Genomic DNA, 12,710 nt, shown 5'->3' with positions numbered 1-12,710 from the left:
CAACTTGTCCATTTATGTAAGTGAATTATATGACATAAAATATGACCAAATATTGATGAAAAATTACTTAAAAATGAATAGGAAAGGAAAGAAAATAAAATAGAAATAAATGGGATTTATTACTTCATGCTTATGTAAGCATGAGGTAATTAAAATGCTTTGGCCCATCAAAATAAAGAAAAACCATATAATACATTAAAAATGAGAAAAAGAAGTCAAATTCTAAAAAACAACCAGCAGCCATTCTTCTTCATCAATAAGCCGCACCATGCTCCTCCTTCCCTCCTCCATTTTTATGCTCACCAAAGCTTGAATTTCTTAGTTTTTCACCAACAAAACCCTAAGTTGTCAACACAAAATCTTGCTCTTTCATCTTGATGAGGCTTTTGGGAGCAAAAAGAAGTGTAAAGAAAGAGCTCTTGCAAGATAGAAATTTACTCCATTAGAGGTTAGTGACTAAACTTGTTTTTTTTCTTTAAATTCATGTGGAAGGAGTATAATTAGTGGATATTTACAAAGAAATTTAAATTAAATCATAAGCATACCTTCCCTAATATTTTAGTAGCCTTGAACTTGGTAGGGTTTTTAAGATTTCATGGAATTAAAATGGTATTGTGGCTGCCCTTTAACACTAATCTATTATTTAGGATAATGAAAGGTAAGTGAATGCATGATTTGAGATGGTTAAGTCAGGGTTTGGGTATGAAATTGAGACTTTGATCATGTAATGGTGAAAGTAAGTTTTAATGGTCAATTAGTGACCATTTGAGTATGTGTGAATAAGAAATGAAGTGGTTTGTTTAGTGGGAATTGAAGTTAGTTTTGCTGCCCTTGGTGACCTGCAGGACTGGGTGTGAGTCCAGCAGGTTTGGGTAGCTATAACTGGAGTTGTGTAGGTTCAATTGATGCAAGGCTAATTGGACATGAAACTGGACACATAATGCCACAACTTTGGTGAAGAAACCCTGCCCAGAAAACCAAACTAAGTTGACTTAAAAATTGCCCTAATCTAGGTGACCTGCATTCTGCTTGGGCAAAATGACCAAACAAACAATGTTTATTCATTTAGTCATAACTCAATGTAGAAAGGTCCAATTGACTTGAAAATTTACCAGAAAATAGCTAAGACATAGACCTACAACTTTCATGAAGAAACCAAACTCAAAGTTTGACCATAACATGTTCAAAAGGTGACCTATATTCATTACACAAAACACTATAGATTTAGTCAGTCCAGAAAATCTGGAAAGTTTGCAATCCGTCCAGTTGTGGTGTTTAGGCCATAACTTGAGCTACAAAACTCCAAATGGAGTGATTCAAAAGAGGAAATGTAACTAGACACAATAAGGAACAACTTTCATGTTGACAACTTTGCCAAATTTCCACTGTAAAAATAACTAATAGAATAGTAAACACAAGGCTTGAAATATGAAAATTTTGAACAACTAACACTAAGCTTAGAAATTGTATTGGCAACCAATACCAACAATTTTAGAATGCAAAATGTGGTATGTTGGGAGTATTAAAACCAATGTACCTATTACCTATGAAAAAGTCAACATTTTAGTTGACTAATAAAATGAATAGTAATACCTAAACTTAAATTTCAAGAATTGTACAATTTAAGAGTGTAACATGCCCTAGTACACCTACCAAGATTGGTTTGGATAGGTTGACATACCAGTAGGGTTCTATTGGCAGTACTGCATATGGCTTCATGCCATTCTATGTTTTATGGCCTCCCGTGCCATTTTGTGATATAATAGCCTTTGGCTATGTTGATTGAGTTGTTATACTTGGGTTTTATCCCTGATAATTATTACAGCTTATTAGCTATTCTGTTGCACACCGGGAGACACAATGTGACCGATGGTGTGATGGTCCGAGGTACTTGCTACCCAGTGCCAGTTTACCCATTTATCCAGTCTAGTCGACTAGTATAGGTTACTCGGGCAATTAAAACAAATCTTACCAAATTTCAATCGAATAATACTGCAATAAATGCAAGAAATTAAGTCTACATAAAATGTAAACATACATTCTGCATATTTATTTTATTTTAGTTATTTTATTTTATATTGTCACCATTAAGCAGAATTACTTAGCGCGTCACTTTTGCCACGTGCAGGTACTGGAGACATAGCTGGAGAGTCCAGCAGACCTCAGACCGGGTGAACTGTCAGATCTGCACACAGAGTCTAGAGTCACCTCACATTTATAGTGCATTGGTAAGACATTAGGTTACTTTTGATATTTTGTATTTTGTAAACTTTTGTAATTAGACTTTTATTTTGCCATGTATGTTATAAACTCATGTAATTACATTTTGATGTAATTATCTATAACCAAGTTCAGTAATAAATTTGAGTATTTCTTATGGAGTTAAGTATGATATGAACGAATTGAATTTTTGAAATATTGATGTCATTTGAGAAATTTTAGAAATATGTTGGTGGTTGACTAAGATTGATTATATTGAAAGTGTTTTTAACAGATTCAGAAGAACTATTTTTCCAAATTACAGCCGGCACTCTGCCGAATTTTCTATAAAATTTGTGAAAAATTCATATTAATCAAAATTATAAATAAATGAACTAAAAAGGGTAAATTGTAATGGAAATATGATTTGGTGCTCTAGCACACTGTGTGGCATATCTTGCTCGGCTACACTGCAAATGGATAAGGGGTGTCACAAATGTAACACCCCCATATTAAGTAGTCTATACATTATACTGTTTAGGTGACTGGTGTTTGTCCGGATAGTCAGGATGTCTAGAACTAAGTTTGTGCCATTTAGAAAAGCCCTAAATAAAAATTAATAACAATTATATAAAGGTAAAATGGAAATGAAGAGAACAAAGCATAATGGGTTAAATGAGTCGAGGTCACAGCGATGGGTGACTGTACCGGGAAGTGAATGTGAGCTCAGTTGCTACCTTGATTTTGTGTGGAAACCTGTGACACCCCAGGCCTAAGGATAATTGCAAAGTTAATGGTATTATGAAAACTGCAGAAAAGAATAGAGAATAAGCTCAAATAATCGAATCAGAGTCCAGGAAGTAATCTAGTGCTATTGGAAAAACAGATCAGACCGATAAAGGGCAATATGGTCAATTCACCCTTAGAAGTGACTCTAGGCTTAAGTGTCCACTAAAATGTATGAAATTAAAATTATGAAAACTAAATTAAAATATAAGAGGTGTAAGGAAGAAAGGAAAAAGAAAAGAAAAGAGATTTTAATTTATTGGGAATTATGACATCATGATGATGTATACATGACACAACAATAATTATAATTTTTATATTTTGAAAATTAGGGATAATGTTAACATATAAGACAATTAGAAAAAAAAAATTATTTCCCATCTTCTTCTTCTAAGTGCCGTCCACTCTGTCTCTCTTGCTCTCCCTCACACTTCCACCATTAACAAGTAATTCTAAGCTTCCAAACTCCCAAAACTAACCCTAATTCTTGTAGTTTCTCCACTAAAACCTCTTAATTAGACCTTGATAAGAAGAAGTGAAGGGAGAAAGTTGAAGGAATTAGAGAAGAAAGTGAGGATTCAAAAGCTCCATTAAGGGTAAGTCTCTCTCTTAACTTCAATTAGTTTATAAGTATAGAATTTAGGTTGAAGAAGTGAGAATTGTTTGGAAAAGTGAAAAAAAATCATGCATGAATAATGGTGTGTGAAATTCGTCCAGCCTTGTTAGGGTTAGGGAATTGATGAATTTGGTCTAAATTATGCATGTGGGTGATGTTTGATGAAATGTTATGTTTGATTTTGAAGTGAATTGGCATGAATTGTGGTAATTGGAAATTAGGGTTCTTGGCAATTAGGGTTTTAGTAAAATTTGGGGATTTTTGAGGATTGATGACCAATTGATGTTTTAATGCTCAATTTTGGTCAATTAGTGTGCATATGATTATGAATTGATGATTGGAATTGAGTTAGATTATGAATGTGGTAAGGTTGAATTCTAGACAGCTTGACCCTTGTTCACTTAGAAGGCTATAAGTTGAATTTTGTTACTCCAATTGGTGTGAGGCCAATTGGAGATAAAAATAGGGTCATAATGCAACAATTTTCATGTAGAAACCTTGCCCTAAAATGGACCACAAGTGGACCTAAAATCTGCTGAATCTGGATTTGGTACCCTATTACTAGGCAAAATTGACTAAATGAATAATGCATGTTCAAATGTCATAACTTTGTGTAAAAAGGTTCAAATGACCTGGATTTTGAACCATTGGAAAGCTTAGAACAGTAGAACAACTTTCATGGAGAACACAAACCCAAATTCTGACCATAGCACATTCAAATTGCTAACCAAAATTAGGTTATCAAAACTGCTAGAACCAAAAAGTTGCCCAGAATTCTGAAATTTGACCAATCCGGCCAATTATGATAAAAGTGCCATAACTTGAGGTAAAAAACTCCAAATAGAGTGATTCAAAAATAGAATTAAGCTAGATACATTAAGAAACAACTTTGATGAAGGAAGTTTATCCAAATTTTCATTGTAGAAAGGTCCAATGGAACAGTAAACCTTAGATACAGAAACTGAAAATTTGCAATTTCTCTTAGGAGACTTTGAATTTCAATTGGCAACTAATGCCAACAAAATTGTGACCTAAAATATGATATGTGGGTGTAATTAGAACTAGCTTACCTATTATTTATGGAAAAGTCAACATTTTCTATAACTAGTCAAATGAATAGCAACCACCATAGCAAAAAATACAAAGAACTTAATTTATGAGACTTTATAAGTAAATCTAAAGTGCAAAATTCAATTGTTGGACTTATTATTATAAATAAATTGGATAGGTATTGAAACACTTTAGTTTTGTGTTTCAATGAGTAAAGAGCCTTCCGAGAAAGGAGGCAGAGCGGAGTAAGTTAAGGGGAGCATAAGAGGTTTGTGCACAATAAATTTTGACCCTTTGTTTCTCACTTGGATATGTGTTGAATAAATGTGTGAATTTAATTTTGATTATTATGGATTGAGAATGTATTGAAAAATAGTGTGTTGCCTATTTTGTAATTGAAAATTTGTAATGAAAATGTTTAGTGCTTTGCATGAAATGTTTGAACGATATGATTTTGAAATGGATTTCGAGATCACACTTGGCATGGCAATATCATTGTGTTCCTCCTCCATTTATGGGGTTGCAATTGACTATGTTCCTCCCTCTCTGGCTTGCCAGTTTGTGGTCGAGATTGGATGAGTACTCATAAAGCTAACTAGCCACCTCCCTCATTGATTTCAATTAGTGGGGTTGAGATTGCTTTGTCATGGTGTACAACACGGCATTGTTTGAAAATTTTGTGTCTTGACCTAAGTCGTGTTATTGATTGGCAACACAGTGATTATAATTTATTTTGATAAATAATGTTAAAAATGTTGACATCAATTTTACAAACTGTGATTGTGAAAAGTTATAAATTTTTGTTTATCGATGAATGCCTTTATTTTTAATGGCTTTAAAATTTATTGTTGTGCACCATTGACTATAGTACTCAGTGATGGCTTTTTCTTACTTTCACAGATAGAGGGAAAGATAAGGTAGCAGAGTGCACTACTTTTAGTTGCAGTGAAGGGATCTTACTGTGGATCTTGTACGGGTATAAAATTTTATACCCTTGTAAATTTATTTTGATATAAATTAGTTGTTCATACATATTGTAGAACTTTATGAGCAGTTGTACCTTAAAGTTTATATTAATCATATTTTTAGTTTTCCTTTTTGTAAATTGAGACTTTATATGTGAATTGAGTTAAATTAAATGATGATGAAGTTTATTGAAAATGTGTTGCATTGTGTTAATTGTGGTGAATTGTGTTGAAAATTATTAGAGTTATGGTTGAAATACATATTAGGAGTTTTTTTAACAGATTTTGAAGAACTATTTTCTCAAATTATAGTTGGCACTCTGCCAAAATTTTTATAAAATTTTCAAAATGTCGAATTAATCAAAATTCTAACTTGTGACCAAAACTACAATTAGAGACTTTTAATAATGATTCAACTTCACTTTACATCTTAAAATGAATTGAATTTGATTTAAAATTCCTCATAGTATATTTAATCAGTTATCGGTAGGTGAAGTTCAGTAATTTGTTAGGTATACTACGGTATCATGTTATGCCTTACGGAGCGGTAAGGTGTGACAAGGAACAGTGGTATCAAAGCCGATTTTCAAAGCATTTTTGAAATTGTGAAATTAAATATTTTCTTTGATAATACAACTGCTCAAGTGTTCTTAATTGATACATATGATGCATTTACATCATGAATCTGAACTAATGGGGATAATCCTCCTTGTGTTGGCTGACAGGGAGTAAGGAATCTCTATAAAGTGAAATGGAGGAAGGAGACTGCTCTGTTGAGCAATTAGTTGAAGCTGAGGTATAAGAGGAAGCCCCAACTTTACAGAATGCTAGTGGGTCAGCTACACTAGCTCCACCCATGTCGCAGTTTCCTCCTCAGTTCGCTCAGCAGATGGTTACATTACTTCAACAAATGGCTGAAAGTATGCCCACCCAAGTCCTAACTCAAACACCAGCAGTACAACCCTAGCCTCCAGCTAGACAGTATGATAAGCTGATAAAGTATGGGGCTACTGAATTTAAGGGAACTGTGGATCCGCTATAAGCTGAGCAGTGGTTGGAGAGTATGGAAAGGGTGTTTAAGAAGTTACACTGCACAGAAGAACTAAAGTTCGAGTACACTATTTCTTTGCTGCAAGGGGATGCATATGAGTGGTGGAAGACCATCCCCCACAGCCTAGTAGAGCCCCCAGTTCTCACATGGTCTGATTTTTTGAGGGAGTTTCGGTAGAAATAGGTCCCCGACACATATATTGACATGAAGTTGCAAGAATTTCTAAGCTTGAAGCAAGGGGATAGAAAATTTGCAGAGTATGAAAGGGATTTCTTTAGGCTGAGTCACTATGCTGGGAGCTTACTCACTATTGCCAGAGATCGGTGCAAATGCTTTGAGGCTGGGTTAAGGCCTAGGTTGAGAATGCAAGTAGTGGGGTTCAAACATCAAAATTTTTCAAAACTAATTTCGCAAGCCTTGGAGCTGGAGAGAATTAAAATGGAAGGGGCACAAAAAAAGGGATCATAGGAAAAAGAGAAGGGTGGAAAGGTTACTGGTCAAGCTCCTGATAGTGGGTCAGGAAAGTGAAAAAATTTTGGAGGATCCAATTCATGTAAGTCTGGTAGAGGTAGATCTTCTAGACAAAGACCACTTCGATCTGGTTAGGAAACCCAGTAGACACCTAGAGGTGCACTATCGGTTCTACTTTGTGAAACTTATGGCAAGACACACAGTGGGGTATGCTATAGAGCCACAAAAACATGTTTTAACTATGGAGGGACCTGTCATTTTGCTAAGGATTGTACAAGTGCACACTGTTCTGGGCTACCTACTACTTTAGAGGGATTAGCCCAAGTCTCTATCCTGAGGAGTTCATCATCAGTTATCTAACACCCCTATGTTCGGTAGTGTGTTTTACTGTTCCGGTTACCAGTGTCGGTCCGAACAGCTAGGATGCTTAGAACTACATTTAATTGTTAGTGAGGAGACATAGAATAATGAAATACAAGAAAAGAAAAGACAAGAAAAACAAAGAAAAAATAATAGCAATGAAATATAACCAAGTTAAACGAGCCGAGAACCATAGCGATGGGTGACCGCATCGGAAAGTTGCGGCGGGGACCGTTGACTAGCCCTGGACCGCGGGAAATCCTGAAAAATATTTTTAAGACTTAAATAGACATCTATTGAAGTATAAATTTCATTAGAAATATCAAAGAAAAATTAATTAATTAGTACAAAGAAAAACGAGAAATTGAGAAAACGACAAAACTCGGTGTTACCGAAAAATCAGGAATGCAACCCGAACAGGGGCATTGTAGTCATTTGACACCCCGAGTTGTCTTTTGACCTAAATGTCCATTAAAAATAAATGATGTTACACTTGGAAAATGTCATGAAAAGTTAAATTGGTGGTACCTAATTCAAATAGCAAAAGATAGGAGCTTAATGTGAGAATTTGGAACTTTAGAATAAATAGACATTTAACCCTCACTTAGTGCTCCACTTACTCCACTTAAGTGGACCACTACACCTTCATTTGGACAGAAACTTATCTTCTTCAACCCTCCCAAAAACCAGCTGAAAATTTCCTTGAGAAAATCCTCCATGGCCGAATTCATGCAAGCTTCCATTTCCCATGATCCAAGCCATTTTTCCACTTGATCCCTTCACTAAAGTTGTTTTACACAACTTGAGCAGTAGATAGGCAGCAAGAAGATCAAGTTTTGGTGAGGTTTTGAAGAGTTTCAAAAGTGGTAAGTATGTATTTTTTATGCTTGTTTCATTAAACTTTGTATGGATGTTATGGGTAGTTGAATTGTGGAAGGATTTTGGAAGTTTGATGAGTTAAGGGAGAGGTACTTTTTTGGCAGCCATGGAACTTCAATAAGGGCAGTTTATCTTTGCATGTAAATGGTAGATTAAAGTGTTGATGTAAGTGTTTATGTGTGTAGGAATAAATTGGATAATGTATATTAAATGTGTGTGTGATTGTACACTTGATTTTGGAAGCTTGGAAGCTAATTAGAGAGGTGTACAATTCGGCAACTTTGATGTGTGGACCAAAATGTGTTGTTTCATGGTTTGGTTTATGGAATTATATTGTTGAATTATGGTGCTTGTTATGGCAGCATGTATATGTGTATAGAGGTTTGAGTTTGGACATGTAAACGAGCTTGTCATGTGGTTAAATTGTTTGTAATTTGGACTTGGAAAATTCTGGACTATAATGTGCATATTGAGTGTGGTTATAAGCTGCCAAAATGACCAAAAATGAGTTGCTAAATGTGTTTATGTTATGGTATAAATCAGAATTGGCATGGATGTGTAACTTGGTAAGTGTTGAATGTGTCCTTTGGTATGTGATGAAGAGTGTGTATAGGGCAGTGTATGTTTTGAGCTTAGAACCTTAAGTGTGTGACTCCAATTGATATGAGACCAATTGGAGGTGCAACTAGGCACAAAATGTGCCAACTTTCATGAAGGAAGCTTACTAAAATTCTGCTTGGAAGGTAACTTGAAAAATGACCAAATCCGGATTAGTATATTGAAAGCCTGAAAATTGACTATTTGGACAGCAGTTGATGTTTTGACCATAAATCACTCAAAACAGGTCCAATTGACCTAAAATGTTTACCATGAATAGCTGAGACATATATCTACAACTCTTGTGAAGACACGAACACCCAGAAATGACCATAAGCAAGTCAAATAGCTTGCACAATTTCAGGTCCAAAAATTGGCCTAACCAAAAGTGACCTAAAAATGACCTAAGGCTACCATTTTGATACATTCTATCCAGCATTGGTAGATTAACCATAACATGGTCTACATAACTTAGAATGACCTTAAATTTTGCCCCTCATGCAATAAGACATAGACCTACAAGTTTGTAGTTTGGACCGAAACCCGAAAACTGAGGGAACTAGGTCATTCGGCTAGGTCAAATTAGTATACTGAAATTCGACAAATTGCAATAAAATGCAATATACTTGAAAATGAATTTGGTAGCATGTACCCACTAAAAGGCTATTAAATGTGACATATTGATAATATTAGAATTGGCTCACGTAGAGTGCATCAAGGGTCAATATTATAGGTTGACTAATGAAATGAATTGAAGGGAATAGTACCAAGAAAATTTAAATATTGGATTTTATTATTAGAAACAAATTCATTGAGTACTAAAACACTTTAAACTGTGTGTTTCAGTTGAAAAGGATATTGAGAAGCATAAGGAACACTGAGTCAGGGCCAAGAGGCATATATCAGAGGTTTGTGCACAATAGTTATTTCTTTTGAATTTTTCAATTGAAATAAATTATTATGTTATTGTTTTAAATTGTGTTTGTGCACACTAATTTTGATTTCTCATTTTCTACTTAAAAATTTAATTAAACGTTATAGTTTTAAATTGTGTCTGTGCAGAATACTTTTTATATTCACTGCTTTTAACAAAAAATTTATTTGGAGAAATGAGTTATAAATAATTTTTTATTGTTTTAGCTTGGAGAATCTTATTTGGAAATTATTGTGTTACCTACTTTGCAAATGGAAATTTTGAGATAAAATGTGATTTGGGAATTGTATGAAATATTGTGATTTGGAGTTATTTTGATTCACACTTGGCATGACACTGTTACTATTTTCCTTTTCCATTTATGGGGTAAGTGTGATTATATTCCTCTCTCTTTGACTTGTCAGTCTGAGGTGAGTGTGGATGAGTACTCATTATCTAGCTTGCTTCCTCCCTCATTGATTTCGATTAGTGGGATGAGTGTGCCTTGTCGTGATGTACACACGGCATGTTCAAAAAAGTTTGTGTCATGACCTAAGTTGTATTATTGATTGGCAACACTATGTTATTCAATTGGTTGATCAAATTTGTGTTATGTGAGCTTTGAAAAATTGTGAATTGTTTGAATTGTAAATTGTCAATAAAAGTTTTATATACTACATTTAAATTGTTATTGTGCATCACTGAGTAAATTTTATTCTGCGATAGCTTTTTCATTGCTGTCACAGGTAGACAGACAGATAGAGCAGCAGAGTAGGCTGCTTGTGCTACATTTTGAGATTTCACCGGGTATATTGAGTATACCATATTTTATAATTTTTGTTGTAATGTATGTGCACTGTATGTATATATTGTACTTGATCTTGAGCAGTTATAAATTAAAATTGTAAATTATTTTCGCTTATAAAAATATTGTGATATATTTCTTCTATCTCATCTTTTGGAAACACTGAAAAATGCTTATTGAATTGAGTTGAAAATGGTTGAGGAATTTATTGTGTTGAACAAATTTATTGGAGTTTGGGATTGTAGAAATATATTGGAAGTGCTTTTTATAGGTTTTTGAAGAACTGTTTTGTTCAAAATACATATGGCACTTTGCCAAAATATTTGTAGAAATTATTGATACTCAAAATTGTTATTTGGTTTCACTTCAGTTAAAAAAAATTTTAACACCTATAAATAGTGCTCACCACTGTAAAAAGAAGTAAGAAAAGGTTTAAAATCCCTTATAGTGTATTTAATGGGTTATCAGTAGACGAAGTTGGTAATTCATTAGGTATACTACGGGATCATGTTATGCCTTATGGAGGTGTAGGGTGTGACTGTTAGTAGTATGCCCTAGAGCATATCATTTAGTATGTATCTTATACATATTTTTATTAATAAAAGGCATTTCCACTTTTCCGTTTACATAAGATATTTATGTGTAATAGAAAAGGTCCATTGATATTTTGTTAGAAATTCTATTCTTAAGCTGTTAAGAATATGAGCGACAGTATTTGTAGTACAAAGTATCATAAATAGAATCACAATCGAGGATACTTCATAATAAGGACATGACTTATCCAGAAAGATTGTATTCAAATTTGTTCCCAAGTTATTTATATGAGATATAAATAAGATGGAATGGTGAGTCTCATGCCATATGACAAACATGATAGGTGCTTATAAATGATAAGTAGGCTGAACCAGTGACACTTATGACAAGCACATAGAGTTTACTCTTGTCAATATTTTGTTATAAATCATATCAGTGCATATAATCTTTAGACCTGAGATAGCACAGTTATCTTGTATATAGGTAGTTTGAGTTTGACACTGCTTTCATACTTGTACTGTGTATGGGTATATGGGCATGTGTTGGCTCCTACTAGTTATATATGGAGGTACGTGTTGATCAAGATGGAATCTGTTCCTCTAGGTAAATAGAGATAAAATCCTATTTTCATTTAATTGTTCTTGATGTTTCAAGTTGCTGGCCAGGACAGATAGATTTAATCAGAAAAGAGTTCAGATGAGAAGATCTTTTTAATCAAGAACTGGAATTAAAAGAGAACATAATATTCATAGCAAATGGAGTTTGACATAAACCATGACTCTAGCTTGAGTTGGGATTTTGTAACAGAGAGATTCTAGTGCATGGTAATATATGATTATAGGTTCATTTAAGGTTAACCTTATTACTAATTGAGTGTCCATGGCATGCTATGCTAGGTGTTAACCATGGTCTATGAGGTGCATAAAATGATTTAGAGAAATCATTTATGGTAAGAAAGAGTTCTGATGATATTAAGAGTTGATATCATGTCTCATTGCCAATTAGTGATGAGCCTAGTAAGTCACACACATACACAAGTAGTCACCTAATTAAATATGATTTAATTAATTAATTAAAGAGTTTAATTGATTAATTAAATAGGTTTGATTTGTAATTAGATTGCAAAGTCTCTAGCATGACTTGAAACCAAATCTAGATTATTGGATGTATAGTATAAGTTAAATTTATATTTAAAGTGTTTAAATATGAATTTAATTAATGGGAAATTAATTAATAGAGATTAATTAATTAATTTATATTTGATATAAATTAAATAGAAGAAGAGAAATAATTATTTTGGGTTAAGAACTCAAAATTAAGACACATGGGCCTTTTGGTCATTTCGCAGTGTGACACGTGGCACCATGAGATGGTGACACATGGCATTACACATAAGCTTGCCAAATGTCTTTTAATCATGTAAGATGATTAAACTTAAGATTAAATATAGGTTTGACACTTGGCACAATGTGATTGGGTCACTT

Source organism: Hevea brasiliensis, chromosome 8 (genome assembly GCF_030052815.1).
Source record: "Hevea brasiliensis isolate MT/VB/25A 57/8 chromosome 8, ASM3005281v1, whole genome shotgun sequence".
NCBI classification, from domain to species: Eukaryota; Viridiplantae; Streptophyta; class Magnoliopsida; order Malpighiales; family Euphorbiaceae; genus Hevea; species Hevea brasiliensis.
Note: the sequence above shows the minus strand (reverse complement) of the source record.